A 21,830-nucleotide genomic window follows, 5' to 3' on the forward strand; every position below is an offset into this window, starting at 1 on the left:
ACGGCTAAAGGGAAAAAAAGTTTAAGAAAGTTTACTTTCACGTCTAGATCAGCATGACATTTTCTAAAGGAGAAAACTTCCAATTTCTAAATGGCTGAACGAGACCCTAGATTAGAGCATGGGCAGCAGCAGGTTGGGGTGGGGAGAGGGCTCACTCTGGCTGAGCTGGTCCCCGTGAAAATAAACCACCTAGGAAAGTTTTATGAACCAGACCCTGCAGGGGCAGGGTGGTTTTATGAACCAGACCCTGCAGACCCTGTTTTTGCCCGCACTGGTGGTTTTTTAAAACACAACGACAGCCCTGTCAGGCGGGCCACCCCCAACAGCTCGCGGAGAGAACGAAATACTAGGGGGGGCTGGGCCAGGAGGTTGTCAGCGGGAAGGTGGGGAATGACCTCTCCCCGTGTGCGTCCATGCGAGGGGATGAAGGGACTGCGATCCCCACAGGTTTGCGGGGTGGCAGGGAGGAAGGGGGCACAAAAAGCGCCCCCTGATTGAGACAAGGTTTTGAGCGGGGGCATGATGAGCTCGGGTCTCGGCATGCCTCAGGGAGAGAGGGCCTCCGAAGCTCGCTAGGGCGGAGCGGGGTGCGGCCCAAGCCGCAGAGGGGGGCCCCGGGGGGGGGGGGGAAACGCCAGAGGCGGAGTGGGTGGCCCCGGCCCCTGTCTCCTTCAGTCCTTTTCTCCCCCTCCATTTCTCTGTTTTCCTTCCTTCCTCCCTTCCTTCCCTGCAGATCGGCTGCTGGCTGTGCCCCCCTGGAGACTCGTTTGCTCGGGGCCCACCGCTGGCTGCCCTCCTGCCTGGGAGTGGGGATGCCCTCCAGGCCTTCTCTGCATGGCCTCCCCTGTGGTTGCCAACCTCCAGGTGGTGGCTGGAGGCCTGGCAACCCTAGCCTCTCCTCCCCCCCACACCGGGAGATCTACCCCTGGTTATGGCCCCCGAATGATGTTATAAATGAACAAATGGCCCTTGGCAGAAAAAAAGTTCCTCACCCCTGGCCTAGAGCATCCCCGACAAGTGTTTGTCCAGCCTATGCTTAAAGACTGCCTGTGAGGAAGAGCTCACCACCTCCCTAGGTAATTGATTCCACTGTTGAACTACTCTCACTGTAAAAAGAAAATTCCTAATATCCAGCTGGTATCTCTCCATCTGCAATTTAAATTTAATTCTCCCTTTCAGTAACACAATGGAATCCAGTCCGAAGGAAGAGAAAATGAAATTCCTCTTATGGGAGGGGGACTTCCAATGTCTCCTACAGGTAGCCAAATATTGTTCTGCAGTAATTAAAATCCATTCGGAAAAGATCACCAATGCTAATAAGGTCAATTTTAACGGATAAAATTTCATTTATACTTTTATAAAGATAATATTTTATATGTAATGGGTTTTATTGATAAGGTTTGTATCTTTTCTGGCTAAAGCCATAATAATAAATCTATCTAAACCAAGTATTGTGAGTCCTTTCTTCTGCTTCCAACAGAAACAGCTCCCTGCCCTCCTCTAAGTGACAGCCCTTCAAATACTTAAAGAGAGCCATCATGTCCCCCTCAGCCTCCTCTTCTCCCAGCTCCCTCAGGCTTTCCTCATAGGGCTTGGTCTCCAGGCCCCTGATCAACCTCATTGTTCTCCGCTGGACATCCTTTTTGAAGGGTCCTTAGGCAGATCATGAGAGGGAGGGAACCTTAGCCATCTTCTGGGCATGGAGTAGGGGTCACTGGGGGTGTGGGGAGGTAGTTTGGAATTTCCTTCATTGTGCAGGGGGTTGGACTAGATGACCCTGGTGGTCCCTCCAATTCTATGATTTTGTGATTCTATTAAGTCTCAATCTGAAATGTATTTTTTTAACAATGTGCCTTTTACTTTTGAGAAGGCACCAGCACCACCCAATGCAGTGCCTAGGAGCAGCAGTTGAGACAAAGCAGCATGATTTCCCTGCATTTGAGCATATTTGATCTCTTGAGCCCTTGACCATCCAGTTCTCATAACTCCTGTACACAAAAAGGATGAAAACCAAACCTTAAAAGGGAATCAGGTGTCCCTGATTAGGATTCTTATCAACTGCAACATTCCTTGCATAACTCTTCATCGCAGTGTGCACAACAGCAATGTCATTAGCACAGAAAATGGTAGGAAATATTATGCATTTCAGTCAGTATTACATATTTTAATGCTTGAGCTGGTTTTGAAGGGGAATGTGAGCAATCAGATAAATGACATTGCCAGTCTCTATGCTACCAGCTGCCAGTGACAACAACTATAAGCATTCCTAAGCTTTACATATTGGTATTTTCAATATCCATTCAGATACTGCTGAGAAAAAAGTAGGAAGGGTTTTACTTGCTGTAGGAGTGTTGACCTAGTGAAATGCATTTTTATTACCTCCCTTTTTGTTTGCTGATGAGTTAGGAATACTCTCAGAGCTTTCACAGACAAGGTCCCCAGTGCATTTATACTGTGAATACTGCTGGAGCAAACAGGAGTCTTTCTTCATGATCTTCCTAGCAGAAAATTAAACAATGTCACAATTCAAATAGTTATGGAGTGACATCTTCCCAGTGGAATTTGCCAGATTATAATAATTTAGGCAATAAACACATTTTCAAAAAATATTGTTTTCCTTCAAATGGAAAGACATGGCATAAGTGCCACCATATGAAACTCAACCGATATTTGGAGCTTTGTCCAAAAACCTCTTAGCAGCTGCCTTAAACCTGTAACTTGAATGAGCTGACAAATGTCTTCATGTAATTCATTACTGAGTTATGGAAATAAAGGAAAGAGACTGCTGAATTCCTTCTCCACTTGTATTCACCTGGCACCTCTGTTACCATCATTTAATCACTTGGTGAAGTTCATTCTCTTCATTCAGTCTCTTAATATCAAAATGAGGTACTGCTCTGATATTTGTGTTTTATTGGTGATGTAAAGTGCCATCAAGACGCAGCTGACTTATGGTGACTAGGGCTGTCGATTCGGTTCATCCCGAACCGAAAACAGCTGAATTTCCCCTGATTCGGCAGTTTTTAGTTCGGATGGAACCGAACTCAAAAAAGGCGGGGAAATGGGGAGCCGAATTAAGTGAATTTGTGGTGTTCAGCGAATAAATTTGGCAAATTCGGGGTTCGGCGCAGCAGCATAACCGTCAGTTAGTAAGCAGCATTCTCCTGCAGCCAATCGGTGGCCAACTGGGTCTTCTTCTGGCCAATCAGTTTGAGCGATTGAGTGCATGAGCCCAGCTGCTGCACGGCCCGGGAAAAGAAAGAGTATCTGTTTGTGTGTGAGAGAGAAATCCCCGTGGAGGGGTGCTTGTGCACATTCGCTCCTTTTCGTGGCTGCAGGGGGCACATTCTTTGGGGTAGAGACCCCAAACTTTCAGAGGAGCTTCAAAGGACCCTTCTTGCGAGACGCCCCAAGTTTTGTAAACATTGGGTCAGGGGGTTCCGAGATATGGGGCCCGAAAAGGGTCCTCCCCTTAATGTGCATTTTTGTTCCATTTAAAGCACACATTCGCTCCTTTTTGTGGCTGCAGGGGGTGCATTTTGGGGGGGTAGAGACCCCAAACTTTCAGCGGCGCTTCAAAGGACCCTTCTTGTGAGACCCCCTAAGTTTTGTAAACATTGGGTCAGGGGGTCCCGAGATATGGGGTCCCCCCCTTTTCCCTATTGGGATGAATGGGATCAGCCAATCCTGTGTGCATCTCGAGAGCGGCAAATCCAAGGCAAAACCTCCCGTGCTTAAATGGAATTGTATTGGATTATCCAGTCCTCCCAGTCCCTCCTGATGGAACAGAAGATATCCACAGTAAGACCCCTTTTGGGGCTTTAATCTATAATTTTTCTCCTGTGTGTGTGTGTGGGGGGGGGGAAAGCAGAGTCTGTGTGTGTGGGGGGAGGGAGCAGTTTCTGTGGGTGGGGGGGAAGCCAAAGCAGGCTTTCGCCTGTTCTGTCTGGGAGGGTGCCCCCTCGAGTCTCTCTCTCCCTGGTTTGAGGGGGGGCTTCAGTTGTGTGTCCTCAGGTTTTCCCTCATTCATAAGATAGGTTAGGTCTATTTTGATGCTTGCTCAAAAATTGTTTTCAAATTGTAACTTAAAGAATGCATTTTCCTGGTCCTGAGTCCAATGCAAAAGGGGAAATTCCACCCCCTCCTGCTCCTGATGCTTAGCTAGCATGCCTCTGTCCCTTCCCATGGTTTGCAAACTCCCAGGCGTCAGGTGTTGCTTTGCAAGGTTGTGTTGCTTTGCATGGTTTGCAAACTTCTTCTGTCGCTTTCCATGGTTTGCAGACTCCCAGGCGTCAGGTGTTGCTTTGCATGATGGTTTGCATGGTTGTGTTGCTTTTCATGGTTTGCAAACTTCTTCACACCTGCCCTGCCCTTGCTCCCCGCAGCTCAGCTGTTTGTCGGGGCTGGGAGCTTTGAGTGGGCGGCAAGCTCTGCTAATTGCAAATGCACAATAAGAATTGGGGACCCCTTTCGGGGCCCATATCTCAGCCCCCGCTGATCCAATCTTTACAAAACTTGGGGGTTATTGCAAGAAGGGTCTTTTGAAGCTACGCTGAAAGTTTGGGACCTCTACCTCCAAAAATGTCCCCCCCCCCGGAGCAGCGGAAAGGTGCGGTTGTGATTTTAATGGCTTTATTCGGCCAAATTTTTCCCCGAACTCTGGACCTCATGCCGAATTGCACGAACCCGAAGCGGGGGAGTTTGGACTTTGGCATTTCCCAAATAAAAACAGGCCAAATTTTGCCAAATCCTAATTTTACCGAATTTTTTTTTCAACAGCCCTAATGGTGACTGCATAGGTTTTCAAGACAAGAGGCCAACAGAGGTGGTTTACCATTGCCTGCCTCTGCATAGCAAACTTGGACTTCCATGGTGGTTTCCCATTCAATTGCTAATCAGGGCTGACCCTGCTTAGCTTCCAAGTTGTGATGCAATCAGGCTATCCTGGGCCATTCAGGTAAGGGTGATATTTTGTGCTTTATTGCTGGTTTTGCTTTACTATTTTTTGTTACTTTACCCTTTTATTGATTTTACTTTGTATGTGCCTTGTAGGTTATTTAAGTGTGAAGGTGATACAAATAATTAGAGGCACTAGTCTTTAAAGTGATGCTGATGAGTAAATGCTGGTGATAAGCTTAAATCATGGTAGCTTTAAAGAAAGATTAAACAGATTTCTTGAGGACAGGTGTGTTTGTGGCTGTTCACCATCATAGCCCAAAGAAACCCTGCAAAGACAGGGTATATAGTTTCCTATTAGGAATGTTACTGAATCTTGTGATGGGCCTGGATCACTTTAAAAGTTCAAGTTTCTTTCATGTTTCTTCAAACTTTAAAAGTTTAAGTTTCTTTTATGGTTCCTCTAAACAGTGGATGATACCACAACCATCATTTTTCCCATCTATAATTCAGTAGAAATATTGCCATCATAATTGATACTCATTTTTGTATCAGTAACAAACTAATAGGACTATGCATAAGGAATACCAGGGTCACTATGCAGAAGAAAGCAATGGCAAACCACCTCTGTTAGTTTCTTGCCTTGAAACCCCTACTGGGTTGCCATAAGTTGGCTGCAACTTGACAGCACTTTACACACACATGTACATGAATAAACATTGTATTAAAATAGAATAAAAGAAACAAATTAAATGGGAAATTTGTCAAAGAAAATAGATTAAAATAGTATTGGGATTATAATTGCCTAGCTGACCATGCATAAACATTTAACCAATTTTTAAAAACAAAATACATATTTATACATTGTTACCCTGAATACTAAATGCTGAGGATAAAACAGTTGTAGTCAATAATAGGCATCACTATGGTTCAGAATTCACAAGAAAAATTTAAATGTGTATGCATGAAAATTGAACTAGATACAAGAGCTAACATTTTCAAATAGTTGTTATGTTGTAATTAGAATCTAAGTCTTCTGTCTCTTTAGATAACTGATATAAACTCAGTTCCTTAAGACACTGAATGAATATTTAAATGTTTAGCGGATGTATGTGCATATGAGTGGGTGGGAGCTGTGCAAGCCAGCATGTCCATGAACCCAATCAACTGTTCAAAGCTCTGCAGATTCCAGCTGGCTGTCAGTATCATAGTGGCAAATCCAGACTTTTCCAGCTCATGATGCAAACCCTTTTTCAGAGCCTCAGCCATTTCTGATTTGGAAAGCATCCACACGTTTGTCATAAAATGATTACTCACTGCAGCATGTGTTAAATCACACTGCATTAGCAGATACAAATCAACATTCAGTAAAGTATACCTGTATTGCACAAAGTGATTAGACCTTTAGGGGGTTTTGTTGAAAGGTTTTGTTTGTTTGAAGGAGGTGGTAAAAGCCTCTGACATTCATTTGGGGAAGACCACAAAAATAATGAAATATTTTGCTTTGTATGTTAAGAAATATGGAAATTGTGGATGCTTGCAAACAACTGGTCTTTGGAGTTTGTGATAATAAGATACAAAAAGAAACTTTATCTCTTTATTTTCTTTTTATAGATCAGGTCCTTCTTTCTCAGCTAGGTGTGCCAAAGTAAAGGTGGGGAAAACTGTTGGGTGGAAAGGAGTTCACTAACCATTGCTTTTAAATACACAATCAAGTTGAAAATTGTTTTTTTCTTTGTTTCTAATTATTCCTGGCACAATGTATTTCCAAATAATGGAGTCCACATAGGGACAAAGATACAACGAGTTAAGGCCGATTGCACCTTTTTTATTATTCATTACACTTGCAGAGATTTGTACACCAATCGAACACCAGCTTATTTACACACAGATACAGGACCTTTTTAAAACCCCAACAGCACAAACCTGTGCAGAGTTACTCCAATAACACTGCATAGATTACACAGCAACAGACCTCCTGGCAGCTGAATGTTTATGTGAGACAATCCTATACTATATCCTGTGTTAATGTCATTTTTTTCCCACTGGAAAAAAGAGTGCAGTGTGCTATATTGGGAAGTCATGGTAGGGCTACTGGAATGGCTGCTGGGCCAACCATATGCAGTTCATCCTGCTCTGTCAGTGATATAATCACATGTCTCATAGAGAGACTAAAAGTTGTCAACAAGAGGAGCATATGTGAAAGATGCTTCAAATGGCATTTTGGGCAGGCTGGTGCTAAGAGGAACACATTCCCTTTGTGACTATCCTCCTGGGTAACAAGTGCAAAAATGGTGGTAAGCAGGTGCCAAAAAAACAGTCGTTACCTAGAAAGACCCAACAAAGTGGCCAGAGAGCACAGTTGTGAGAGAACATCCTCTACCTTTCATTAAAGAGAAAATATCCCCACAAAAGACAGGCCAATGCAGAAATTACCACCTGCACTGTAAAAAACAAGAACAACAAAGCAACTCCAGTGTCACAGCCCAGGGCTGGAGCTATGCCCTCTGAGGCTACAGAAGCCAGTGTCCATGACAAATATATGCATATGTTTTTAAAAATCAGTACGACATCAGAATTTAAAACAGCATTTGTTCTACAGATGTGATCCTTCAATTTTTAGTGGATTAAAGATGTTTTGGACCTCAGGTTAGTAGGATTATGAAAATTGGCAACACAGCTGTGAGAGATCCCCTCTCTCTGAGTTTACTTCTCCAAATCAAATGTTCAGACGTTGATCAAGAAACAAAGGATTTATTGAAGACATCAGGAGATGAGACAGGCACAGGTAGAAAGCTGCAAGTGAGGGGCTATTCGGGTTTACAGAATATATTGACTCCAGGGCACTGGGGCACTGGGGTTCACACTTATTGTTATGGGAAGTTACAAGCTTGGCATAATACAAAACATCAGACGAGTCCCAGGAAGTCTGGTGAAGCTATCACACTTCCAAGGCCGCATCGGCCTGAGGGAGTACTGACAGGAAGAACAGCGGGGGGGGGGAAGATACTAGGGGCAATCAGGCCTGGCGCCTGAGACCAGAAGGTGTGAACTGCTTTTACGAGTTCACTGATAACAAAGCAAAAGCAGGTGATGGAAAGCAGAGACACATAGACAGAGACCCTCACATTCTGCCCCCCTTAAGGCCCCCCTCCAGGGTTCTCGAGAGGGCGAGGCTTATCGGGATAAGCGAGGTGGAATTCTCGGATCAAGCGAGGGGCCGCCATGTGGGGTGCGGCCACCCACTCGTCGTGAGCGGACCCAAGGTTTTTCCACCGAACAAAGTAAAACAGTTTCCCTTTTTTCCATTTGGAATCTAAAACCTTGGATATTTCCAAATGGGTATCTCCCCCTACCACGGTAGGAATCTCGTGTGCGGGAGGGGGGTGGAACTGGGGAGCTGGCACATAAGGTTTGAGGAGGCTTATATGAAAGACTGGATGGACCCCCTTGAGGGTCTTTGGGAGATCCAGTTCCACGGTAACCTCATTGATTACTCTGGTAATGGGGAAAGGTCCCACATAACGGTCGCTCAATTTTTTGCAGGGACGCAGAGAGCGGAGGTTTTTAGTGGACAGATAGACTTGCTCTCCCACCTTAAGTTCCCATCCCAGAGACCGGTGTTTGTCTGCCTGTTCCTTGTACTTGCTTTTTGCCCTCTCAAGATTCTTGAGCAGCCATGGCCAGGTAGATTTGACCACCTGAATCCACTCCTGAAGATCAGGGGTGGACTGGAGCTCTGGCGTGACGGGAGCGGAACCGAAAGGACCGAATTCCGTCCCGTACATTACTTGGAAGGGACTAAAGCCGGTAGAGGAATGAGGCGCATTGTTGTACGCATATTCGGCAAATGGCAGCAGGTCGACCCAGTCGTCCTGGTGGAAATTTACATAGCAGCGCAAATAACATTCTACCACCGCGTTTACTCGTTCCGTTTGACCATCCGTCTGGGGGTGATAGGCGGAAGAAAGGCCCTGTTCCTCCACCCCCATCAGCTTCAGGAAGGCTCGCCAAAATTTGGCAACAAACTGGACCCCCCGGTCGGAGAGGACCTTCCTCGGGATCGAGTGTAGCCTGAGGACGTGTGTGACGAACAGTTTAGCCAAGCCCTGGGCTGAAGGAAGACCTGCACATGGAACGAAATGGACCTGTTTGGAAAAGAGGTCCGTGATTACCCAGAGAACCGTCTTTCCCCGACTTGGAGGTAGGTCGGTGATAAAATCCATGGCGATGACTTCCCAGGGTCGGGAGGGGTTCTCAAGCGGTTTGAGGAGCCCTGGGGGTTTTCCCATCCGTCTTTTGGCTGTGGCGCAAGTGGGGCAGCTGCGCACGTACAGCTCTACATCGGATCTCATACCGGGCCACCAAAACTGCCTCCGTACCAGGTGAAGAGTTTTTATGAAACCAAAATGACCTGCCAACCTGGCACCATGTACAAGTCCCAATACCTCTTTACGAAGGGAGGATGGGACATATAGTTTCCCCCCTTGCACCCACCAGGTGTTGGTTCGTTCCAAGCCCGTGGGGAGGAGATGGTGCTCCTCCTCCTGTAAGGAGGCGTCCCGGAGTCGCTGTTGGAAGGCTTCCGGGATACCTTTGAGCGTAGGGGGGGTGTCAGGTTGTTGGGCTTGGGACCGGGTAGTGACGGCTAAGCTAGGAACCTCCCCTCGCTGCTCAGGAGTGAACAGGGAGTCGACTGGGCGATCGAAATCGTTGCGATACTGGGGAAGTCATGACAAAGCGTCAGCTAGGGCATTCTCTTTGCCAGGGACATGCTTGAGGGTGAACCGGAATTTTGCGAAGAATTGGGCCCACCGAATTTGTTTGGCGTTGAGCTTTCTAGCTCCCTTGAGAGCCTCGAGATTCTTGTGATCGGTACACACTTCAAACGGCAGCTCGGCACCTTCTAAAAAGTGCCTCCATATGGTGAGGGCATGTTTGACCGCCGCCGCCTCCTTCTCCCAAATAGCCCAGTTGATTTCGGACTGGGAAAACTTCTTGGAGAAGTAGGCGCAAGGTCTCAACCGCCCCCCTTCATCCCTCTGCAATAGGGCCCCGCCCATGGCCACATCCGAGGCATCCACTTGCACCACAAAAGGCTTGGTGCAATCCGGGTGGGCCAAAACGGGTTCGGATGAAAAAAGCAGCTTTAAACGTTCAAAAGCTTGCTGGCACTGGGGGGACCATTGCAAACGGGCTGAGGGAAGCGCGGCGCTAGCCCCCTTGTCCTTGGTACGCAACAGGGCAGTGAGGGGAAGCGCAACTTGGGCAAAGTTGGGAATGAAGTTGCGGTAAAAGTTAGCGAATCCCAAAAACTGCTGAAGCTGGCGGCGGGTAGTGGGGGGTTCCCAATCCCACACCGCCTGGACCTTTGCGGGGTCCATTTCTAACCCTTGGTGGGAAATCACGTACCCAAGAAATGTAATGGAAGGTTGGTGGAACTCACATTTGGACACCTTAGCATATAGTTTGTGCTCCCGCAGCCGCTGGAGCACTTCTCGCACTAGGCGCACATGTTCTTCCATGGTTTCAGAGTAAATAAGGATGTCATCGAGAAATACCACCACCCCCCGAAACAGCAAATCATGCAAAACCTCATTAATTAATTGCATAAACACACTGGGAGCCCCCGAAAGTCCGAAAGGCATGACTAGGTATTCAAACATTCCAAAACAGCTGGAAAAGGCTGTTTTGGGTTCGTCTCCTTCTTTAATGCGAATGCGGTGGTATGCTTCCACTAAGTCCAGTTTGGTGAAGATTCGGCCCTCCTTTAATTGTGCTAGAAGGTCGGGAATAAGAGGGAGAGGGTAAGCGTTAGACTGGGTGACGGCGTTTAGCCTACGAAAGTCAATGCACAGTCTTAAATCTCCCGTCTTTTTCTTCACAAAGAAGGCTGGGGCCGAATAAGGAGCCTTGGAAGGGCGTATGAAACCCCTCGCCAAGTTGGCATCCAGATAGTCCCGTAACACCGCCTTTTCACTAGGGCTCATGGGGTAAACCTTCCCTTTAGACAGTTTGCCTTCCCCCACAATTTCGATGGCGCAGTCCGTCTCTCTGTGGGGGGGTAGTTCGTCACATTCCCTAACATCAAAGACGTCCGCAAACTGCGAGTATTCAGTGGGCAGTTGAGGAGGAACGGTGGCTGGGGGGGGAGACCCTACCACAGCGGCGGCCGGAGACCGGACAACCCGTTCCTTGTCATGTAATCTACAGGGGTTTTCGGGAAACGAGAGCACCCGTTCAACCCAGTCGATGGACGGGTTGTGTCCCCGTAGCCAGTTCATCCCTAATACCACCGGGGTTACTATAGGGGCGATGGTAAAATACAAGCGTTCCCAATGTTCCCCCACGGACATAATCACGGCTGCAGTTCTGTGGGTCACCGGGCCCCGTTTAAAATCACTCCCGTCCATTTGGGAAAAGCGGAGGGGTCCCGGAAGCCGCTTGCGCCGGACTCCCAGTTTCTTGGCTGTGTCCTCACTAATCATGGTGCGGGCACACCCCGAGTCAACCAAAGCGGGGAATTCTAAACTGGGACCCCCTTTTGGTAGGGAAAGGTGAACACGCACATATACATTGTCCTCTTGGGCGCTTACCATCGGTGGAGCTCCTTGCACAACAACAGGGGCGGTCTGCTGCGGAGCCCCCTCTACAGCAGACCGACGGCGTTTTTTGCCGGCTGTTCCCACTCTTCCTCCTCGCTGGAAGAGGGGGAAGGAGTGGTGGCGGTCGGGGACCCGTCCGAATCAAAAGTGGTACTTGTAATCCGGGACCCCGTCGGGCCAGTAGAAGTGGAGGCTCCGTCCTGGGGGCGCGCATGGAGAGCGGAGGGTGCGCCGGAATGTCGGCCCGGCGGTCCGCTCCTGCGGCGGGGCTGGTCCTCGGCAGTCGCCTTCTGTGGTTCAGTCGGGGCTTGGCGTGGGGGGTTGGGACGGCCCGAACGAGAGGGGCACTGTGACGCAAAGTGTCCCTTACCTCCGCAGGTCAGGCAGACACCGGTCTCAAAACGCTTGCGGCGTTCAGCAGCCGAGGGACCCCCGCTGCCCCCCAGTCGGAAGTCTCGGCCCCGGTCGCTCCGGGGTCTCGGGTCTCGTCCAATGCGTTGTTTGGACAAGGTCAAAAGTTGTTTGCGATTCTCGATGTCGGCAGCGTGGCGAACCCAACCTTCCACATCCGGGGGGTTCCCTTGCATGAAGGCCCAATGTTGGAGGTCCGGGTTGAGGCCCTCCCTGAAACATTGTACCAAAGTGGCCTCACTCCAGTCCAGGATTCGGCTGGCCAGTGACTGGAACTCACTTGCATACTGCGCCACCGACTTGGTCCCTTGGCGCAGTTGCATCAGGGAGGCTTTGGCCCGCTCTCCCAGAGTCGGGTCCTCAAAGCGGTTTCGGAGTGCTACCATAAACTCGTCCAGGGTTCGCAGCACCGGCGAGCGGAGTTCATACTGCAACACCATCCAGGCGGCCGCCTCCCCTTGCAGTAAGGAAGCCACGTACTGCACCCGGGACTCCTCGAAGGTGAAGGTTCGGCCTTGTTCTCGCATAAAAATGTCCACTTGGACCATGAAAAAGGTCAACTGGTCCCCTGAACCGTCATACGTGACTTTCAGGTCCCGACGGGACGGGAGGCTAGGAGGCGCGGGAGGGGCTGCCGGTGCTCCGTCCGGGAGATTGCCGGCGGGCGGTTGCACTTTCAGCGCGTCCAGGGCCGCTGCCATCTCACCCATCACACGCTGCATGGTTTCCATCTGCTCCTGCATAGCTTGGCGATCCTCCTGCCACTGCTTGCGTTCTTCCTCCATCAGGGCCTCCTTGCGTGCCGGGTCCCCTTCGAGTCCCGTGCTGGGGAAGGCCAACCGGCGATCCTTCGCCGCGGTTCGGGAGAGAGACCAACCCTTGGGGGAGTCCAGCCAATTGTTAAAAAGTCCTCGGGGACGTCCGTCCCGGCCTTGGTCGGGGATGGGATCCCTAGGCTTCTTTGGCTTGGCACCCTCCTCCTTGGGGTCCGGTTTCTCTGGCACCACCGGTTCATTAGGTGCGTCAGGGGTAGTAGGGGTGTTTTCCTCGTCGCCTTGCATTCTGTCCCAAAAGGTACAGCAGCAGTCCGAGAGGCAAGGACTTGCAGCTTAATGTGAGAGATCCCCTCTCTCTGAGTTTACTTCTCCAAATCAAATGTTCAGACGTTGATCAAGAAACAAAGGATTTATTGAAGACATCAGGAGATGAGACAGGCACAGGTAGAAAGCTGCAAGTGAGGGGCTATTCGGGTTTACAACAGCCTTATCAGAAACCTGAATGGAGCCAATAAGTAGTCCTTGCTTTTGCTGGCAGGGTTGAAGACTCCATTGCTCTGTCCTCCAGCCAGTCATTAGCAAAGCAGTTGGTCTGCTTTGATGGAGAAGAGAAGGAAAGAAGTTAATGGGGTCAGACAATCAAATAAGTGTATTAAATTTTACAGGTTAAACAGCAGGACAATGAACAAAGATCTCCCTACTCATGTTGTTCATTAAATACAGTCACTAACCACTGCCTCAACAAAAGAACAGAGAGCTTAAAGGGTAGCTCTGCCTAGTAATGTGGCTGAGTGGTTTAACTCTACCTGTGGAAGATGACAGAATACCAGTTTGTGAGGCCTGCCTCTGGTGATTAGCAGACCTTGTGTGTAGTGATGGTGGTGTGGGTATGGTGACAAGGAGCATGGTATTGTGTGGCAAAGAATGTGGTGTTGGGTTATGCTTAATCTCACACACACCAGAACCTTGCCTCCTGGCATACCCAACCTCAATATTTTGAGCTGACTTTAAAAAAAAGAAAAGAAAAGACTACAGATTTTATATAAGAGATAGTAAACCAGCAAAGCTCACCTTGCTACTGCTGCTGCTAGTCAGTAGCAAGTTATGGCAGCAATGCAAAGGCCATGCACTTCAAAGCTAGTTTTCAGTAGGGGCCAGTATGGAGCAGGGTCAGAAAGCAAGAGAAAGAGACCCTGTGTTTCTTCAGCATTGTGAGCTTCAGAGCCATAGTGTCCAGGAGAACTGAAGCAGCAAGAAGACACAGGGTGGTACAGGGTCAAGTTTTTATCTTAGTCTCTCAGCATGGCATGTTCATCAGCATGGCGAGAGCAACATGGTAGATTGGGCCAGGCCACACACGTTCAGCACAACTGGGAGGTTTTCTGGCTTTCACCTGAGTTGGGGGGGGGGTGCCAAATGTTTTTTTTCTCTCTCTCTCTAGGATTTAGAAGCAATGAACAAAATGATGTTTGCTAGGAAAAAGGGTTTATTAACAACACACCAGCTGTTAAATGCTAACAAAAAGAAAACAATGTTTACAAAAGCAGATAAGGATGAACACAAGAAAAATCAATGCTTTACAAGAACACCAAATGCTAACCAACAAAACTTCTTTTCTGTGTCCTGGTTCTCATTCCTCTGGCCTGATTTCTCTCGGGCTTCTGTACATGAGGTCTTGCACGGGTGTTTCTAATCAGCCATTACTAACCTTGGGAGGGGTAATACATCACAGGCCCTCATGATGTTGGTTGAATAGCTTCTTCAATTGCCTTTGCTCCTTGTGCTTATTAAAAGCATATACTTCCAAATCCAAAGAAGGGGAAACAACATATAGCTACTACCAGCAAATAGTTTGGAAAGATGAATTAGGCATAGAGGAGAATTGTGTCACACAACCTAACTCCTTGAAACAATCTTCTGCATTTCCACAACAGGGGGAGGCAGCAGCAGCAGCAGCAGTTCTCTAAATACCTGGAATTCTCCACCTGTGGTGTGAGCCAGGGCCGTGGGCTCTGTCCCTGCTTGTTTGGGTGCCTGTTTTTCTGTCAGCAGCAGCAGGCACCATTCTGTCCAGTGGTGCAGCTGCACTGTATGGTGGGCCACCATTTCGATTTATATAGCTTTCATTATCTCAGGTTTGATAGTAGGAGGGTGGGAGTGTCATTGTTAATAGCAAAGGGACTTTGGGAAATGGGGTAGGGTGTTTGGGGAACATAATGATGGCTGCAGGCATTTACTCGCAGCTGTACTAGCAGCTTGTTCTGCAGTTTAACTCTCCATAAGGATAAATTACGAACTAGCAGCTTACCTTAGAAGGACTCCAAAATTATGGTCTTCAGATTTGAGCTATTGATATGAAACAGGCTGATGAAGTATTGATATGAAACGGACTGTTCATGGACACCCGTACCTGTCTATTCATATACCCCAAAAAGATTTTTGCAAGAATGGACATTTGCAATTTTGTGTAGTCAGCAATTTTGCTATTCTACACCAGTTGAAATGCTGCTTGGTTTGTGTACAGTATATGGCAGCTTAATGTGGTTTACGTGCCTTTTTTACTTTACCTGATGAAATGCTGTCTGTCGTATGAAGGAAAAGTTTTTTATAAGTAAAAGATATATTTAGATACTTTTAACAGGGATTTTCCTTTGTTATATAGAACTCCTCATCTTGGTATGTTATGCTATTCGTTTGCATTGCAATTTGTATTGTAGCATAAGTGTTCTATATTTAATAGTATTTAATTTTATGGTACACATGGCCCAGCCCAACCAAGTGGCATTTATGTCATATCTGGCCCTCATAACAAATGAGTTCAACACCCCTGAGTTAGAATGTAAAACTAGGATCTGGGGTCCCTCTTGTAGACCTTTTTTAGGTTTGGCCTCCTCAGGGTCACAGAAGAGGGTGGGCTGGGTGGTAAATCACTGACTATATCAACAGTGCACTGAACTATCCAGCACAGTTTGGCATTCTGTGTAATAGCTTCAGGTTCCCAAAAGGATGACACCTAAAAATGCATGGCAACAAAGGTGGCCTGGCAAAAAAGCAGCCTCCAAAAAGAGTGCCAGTGCAGCTGTCATCTGATGAAGAAGAGGACACTGATATGGTGAGATTGACACCAAAGACTGAAGTCCTTGAAAGGGTGGCTCAGCAACTTTGAGTTTCTATAGGACAGGCACCTTGTGTGGCACCACATCCCAGGAAGGTCTCCTGTTTCTTTGGCAGCCAGGGTCCCAGCTTTGGATGCTGGACTGTTAGACGTGGCACTGGAGACCATGGAGGTTTGGGTGGCAGGAGCACATGGGGTAGAAGTGGGAGGGCAGCTTCCTTCCTCATCGTCTTGAACTAGTCAGCCAGCTGCATCCTGGACCCATGGTAAGCAGTCTAGTCAGAGAAATGCTTTGACTGTTGCCAAGCCAGGTTTGGTTGAGTGCCTGGAGGCACCACACTGCCATAGGCAAGGACAATGAGGAAGGGATCAAATGGGTTCCTGGGTGTCAGAGGGGTGCAAGGGACCCCCAACCACTGCCACGGCCACAGCCACAGCCGCTTGCCTCCCCAACTAGGCCTCCTGAGCTGGATAGATCAGCACTGAGTTGCAGAGTACAGTTGTTTCAGGGCTTAATACTGGGTGCCTCACAACCAGTTATTCTGGGCCTTCTAGTGTGTTTGTTAGCTAAACTGGGCCAGCAGCAGGTACCTCTGAAGCATTACTTGCACCCCAAACTTTCACTGCCACTGGGTGATCACTTTTTACTAGCCATCAAGTTAAAGATATGGTGGGGAGAATATGTAGACCTCTTCTTGCTTTTCCATGAGCTTGAGGTGACTAAGGGCAAGCTCTGAGAGTGGAAGCATATTAGCAAGTGGGACAAGGCTAAGGTCATTTATGCTTGGTGATTAGCCACGCAATCTCTGCGGAACAGCTCCGCCGCTACTTTTTACTTATTCACCATTTCCCCAACCATCAGCAGTCGCTTTGCCTCCACTGCTCCCCTGGCCTGCATTAATTGGGACCTGTTTAACCACGAATTTAACATTTGCCTCTAAGCCAAAGTGAAGGCAAAATTGTGAATAAGCCTAACCTCATCTTTTCTCTCTACCGCCACTCCCACCCCTTCTTGTCCCTCCCTGCCCCTCCTCTTCCCATCTGCCTCCCTTCCCCTGTCGCACACACCGCATGCAATGCATTAGGTGTTTTGATATTTCATTTTAGCCCAAAGGAGAGACTAATTTAGACCACCATTTATTATTTTATTTAAATATTTATAACAGCAATAAAGCAATAAATCAATTTACTGAATTTAAAAAAATCATTTCATCATAATCCGGGCCACTTGCAAAAATGTGAAAAAAATTGGGGGGGGGGTTTGGAAATGGGTTCTTTTTCTGTCCTTGGAAAGTATCAAATAACGTTTGCTACTCTGTGGTGATCCCTGGATGCAACTGTCACCTCCGGTCGCAACAGTTTCATGCAAACGCCCCTTTCTTCCTCCCTTGTCTATTTGGAGCTTCAGCTGCTTGATGCCGACTTCTCTGGCCACCACTCCGCCTTGGCCCAGCCTGCAAGGGAGCTCTGCCACCCTCCAGGATCTCCGCTCCGAAGTCGCCCCACAGAGAGGGAAGGAGTGGGGGAGGTCCACGTAGCTCTCTGCCTGGGCGGTGGGCAGGACCCTCAGAAGAGGCACTGCCAGGGTTAGGGAATTGGAGGAGGGGGTGGCCAGGAGGGGAGAGAAGGCCATTCCTTTGTCTGCCTTAAGTTGCTGCATGATTTCTTGGGGCTTGGGACTGAACTCCCGTGGAAGAAGCAAGTGCATGCATTTTAGCTCTGGGAATGGGGTAAGAGAAGGAAGAAAAGCCTCGGAAAGGCAGCAAGTGAATTGGCAGGGAGGATCTTCAGGATGGGGCAAAATAATGGCCACCTTTGGCACATTAAAAAATGGCTACTGTAGCCACCAAAGAGGAACCTTTTTTTTGGTGTCCAGTAGGCAGGGAAAGGGGCAGGGTTTTGCAGCCTCTGAAAGTGGGTTAATGCCTGTGGGAGAGTTACAATGGTCATAGTCTAACCCAATCAGTGAAGACTACTGCGGGGTGAGGATTTAATGAATAACCAATGTCTCAGACTTTCTCCTTGTAATTTGTGTCCGTGAATAGGCATTTTATGGTTCAGATTATGAAACTTTGCAGCCAGTGAGCAGCAAAATCTTCCCTGCATAAATGACCTAAGTCATTTATATAATGTATAATTTAATGTATAATTTTGGCTGTTGTCTTTCAGGTTGAGCTTGATATAGTTCTGGCCCTGATTAAATGAGAAACTGGCGTTGTTGGGCTTCTCACAGGATATGTTATCAGATCTTGGGAAAACTGAAGCTTTTGCCAAAATTAAAAAGCACATTAAAGAGCTCGATTATAACAGCACTACTTTTCGTGCTCGTCGTGTCTGTTCATCCCAGTTCTTCGGAATACCCCCTCCACGTGGTCTGCCTGCCTATACATATTATCTAACAACTCCTCGTCTCTGTAGAGCTTTTTGCTTGGCTAGATTGAATGCTAACCCTTCTATGGTAATGCAGGGCAGAATTCTGAATATACCATACTCTGACAGGATCTGCCCTTGCTCTTCTGGCTCTATTGACTCATTAGCCCATGCCCTTTTGGAATGCCACTTTTATGAGGAACTTCGATCGCACTATATTTCCCTCCTTTTAACATACAAATCCAATGCCTCTGCGACTGACATAATGCCTTTTTTACTAAGCGACAGGGACCCCAAGGCTACATTGTCAGTGGCAAGATTTGTTTCAGTCCTTATATCCCTCCAACACTAGATATATGCTGCTCAAGATCAATTGATCAAGGAGCTTCTAAAGGAAAAAAAGGAAAGGTAAAAGGAAGGATTATCCACAGGGCATATGATGAGTATGCAGGGCCAGCCTAGTTGTGATAGACAAGACCCAGAGTTGGCTTCGAATAAAGAGAACAAGGAGCTCTGGTCACAATATATGGCCCCAGCTCATGCCATGTCTGGGAGATATTGACAGTGATTCAAATAATTCCTCGTGGATCTGTCTCAAAATGTTGCTGTGGGTGACTAGTCATCATCAGCGTGGGATCTATCCCATGTCGTTCGACAGGGTGCACTTCTATCCCCCACGCTTTTCAATCTCTACATAGAGATTCCAGCTCCATCCGAGCTGGAAACCGCCGAACCAGGGAAAATTTGCCCTACATCCAACCCCAGAGCTATGAATGATTTGTCTTAAGGACTTTACATAAAGACAAATCATTCATAGCTCTGGGATTGGATGTAGGGCAAATTTTCCCTGGTTCGGCGGTTTCCAGCTCGGATGGAGCCAAACTGAAAAAAGGCAGGAAAACGTGGTGCTGAACTTGGCAAGTTCGGGGGACCGCAGAACAAATTCAGCAAGTTCGGCGTCCCCGAACCTGCCTTTTCCCGCCTTTAAAGAGCTCTCTGAAGGCAAGCAAACTTGCCTTCCAGAAAGACAACCTAACAAACCCAGCAAGCGGTGGCCAATAGGTGGCCAAACTGGGTCTTCTTCTGCCAATTGGAGAAGGGATTCTCAAATTTGAACCTCTTCTCTGAATTGGCTAGAAGAGATAAAACCCCTGGCTGCTACTAGAAGAATCATAGAGTTGGAAGGAACCACCAGGGTCATCAAGTCCAACCCCCTGCACAATGCAGGAAAACTATTCTCCTTCCATTTGCTGCTGCTGCTGTGCTGCTGAACCTTTGGCTCCTGACCTGAAGTGACCTGCTTCCCACTGTTCCTGGCTGGAATTGTACTGGAATCTTGAACACTGACTCCCACCCTGACCTGACTGCCTGCTCCTGCCTGCTGGAAGAGAAGACATCCACACAGTTTGACCCATTTGCAGGCTTTTTCTAAAACATTTTCCCTGTGTGTGTGTGGGGGGGGGGAGCAGATTCTGTGGGGGGGGGAGGAGGCCAAGGGGGGAGTAGTTTACTTGTTCTGCTGGGGGTGGCCTTGCAATTTGATTGTGTTCCCTTTGTTTGGGACTGAGATTTCTGCTGCTTTAGCCGGTTGCCAACTGTACCTGGAGTGAGGTTTGTCTCTCTGCCAGGGCTGTGTTTGTGTTCCCTTTGTTTCTCCCTGTTCTGGTTTTGGGGGGGGGGGGTTTCCTGTTCTGCAGGGGGTGGCCTTGCAATTGGAGTGCCTCTGTGGGGGATTTGGGAGTCTGGGACTGAGATTTCTGCTGCTTTAGCCAATTGCCAACTGTACCTGGACTGAAGTTGTTGCTAACTCTGTTTTGATCAACGGCTTTAAGTGAAGGCGTTGTGGATTAATAAGATCTGTTAGGGAGTGTCTGGGCCTACATTGGCCCCTCACATTTAAACCGTAGGGGTAGGGCCTGTCAGCTTCTCACCAACTAGTCTCAGCTAGTTCTTTAAAAGGGCAAGGTATCTTGATTTTTAAATAGATTAAAGGGTCAAACAGTTGTTGGGTAGCCTCTGGCCTGTCTTGTGGCTGGGGACCGCTGCTGCCAGTAGATTTAGTCAATGGTGAGGGAAGAGTGTCCATTCTTGCAGAGAACACTCCTCCTAATTCCTGAGGGAACCATTGTTGGAGCACAGATTTAGATAGGCTTTGAGGTATCCAAGGCATTACTTCCCCCTTTTAAAAAGGTTTAGAAATCCATCTCCAGGGCAGTGTGACAGGTTAAACTTAGACAGGTCTCTAGACCAGGTTCACCACTAGTTTTATTTTTTTTAAAAACCAAACAAACCAGAAGTTACTAAAGGTTAGGTTAGGGCCTCTTGTTTAGGAGAAAATCCCTTAGTTTTCTTTGGGGGAGGGTACATAAAAAGTTGTCAGGTCAGGGACTGATCCTAGGCCAGGATAGCTAGCTAGGCCATTAAACTTCCTCCCCGCATAACAGGTAGCCGGAGTTTGGCCCAGGGGAACAATGAGTGGCAGGGGTGCAGGTAAGAGGGGCCCCAGGGGGAAAATGAAGAAGAAGACTAGAGGGGTGGAGGGGAGGGCTTCAGCCCACTCTGGCCTACACTGGGAGTGGAGGTGCCCTCCAAGATCCAGTGGCGGATCCACTTTCCCGAGGGGGCCTCTGGAGCTGCCACCCCTGCACAGGTGATGGCAGGTGCTGGCACTGGGCAGGGGTCTGCTGCCCCTCAGCCTGTCCTTCCTCCTCCTCCTGTTATTGTTGAGCCTTTCTAGCAGCAGTGGGTGGAGGAGGAGGAGCAGTCCGAGGAGGAAATGGGGCTGAGCTTCTTGGACGCGAGTCTGTCGGAGCTCACCCCAATTTCCAAGAGGATGGTGGAGGAACTTGCACAGTCGCTGGACGCCCAGACGACTTTGCCTGCTCCTTCACACCCCAGCAGTCCTTCCATGGGGAGACAGGAGGAGAGGGTGGAGGAAGTGCAAGAGGAAGAGATGGAGGCACACCCAGAGGGGCAGCAGCCATTTCAACCCCTTCCCCCACCGCCATCTCCCCCTGTGTTCCCGAGACATGACATGTCTGCCCCAAGCACCTCTAGGCAGGCTGCTCCCAAGGCACCCGCAGTGACCAAGCTGCGTGGGGGCCTCTTCATATCCTTGGTCTGGAAGTACTTCCAGGTGGCGGAGGAACCACGGTTTGCAGAGTGCCAGCTCTGTAGGGCGCGGGTCAGTCGAGGGAGAGACCTCCATCATCTCGCGACCTCCATACTCCAGAGGCATCTGAGGAAGCACCACAATTCTGTGCTTCTTCAGGGGGAGAGGCTGTTGCTCCAGTGGCCAAGGGGCCAGCCCAGGGAAGAGGCGATCACCTCCCTTGCCTCGTAGTCTCCCTGCTGCACACTGTGCAGCACCTCCTGTAGAGAAGGGACACCAAGTGACTGTTTTTGAGATGTTTGGTCAGGGTGGCGTCAGTAGGGCGCCAAGAGGTGGGGTTAGGGCAGCGACGAGAACGGTCACTCGTCTCCTCAGCGAGGTGATCGCCGTGGACGATTTACCTTATTGTCTAGTGGAGAAGGTTTCCTTCTGGAGGCTGATCCACTACCTGGCGCCCTGGTACAAGTTCCCAGCTCACTCCACGATGGCACAGACCATTGTGCCCTCGTTGTACAGGGCCGCCAGAGCGTATGTGAAGGCACAGC

This window comes from Euleptes europaea, chromosome 16, assembly GCF_029931775.1.
Source record: "Euleptes europaea isolate rEulEur1 chromosome 16, rEulEur1.hap1, whole genome shotgun sequence".
NCBI classification, from domain to species: Eukaryota; Metazoa; Chordata; class Lepidosauria; order Squamata; family Sphaerodactylidae; genus Euleptes; species Euleptes europaea.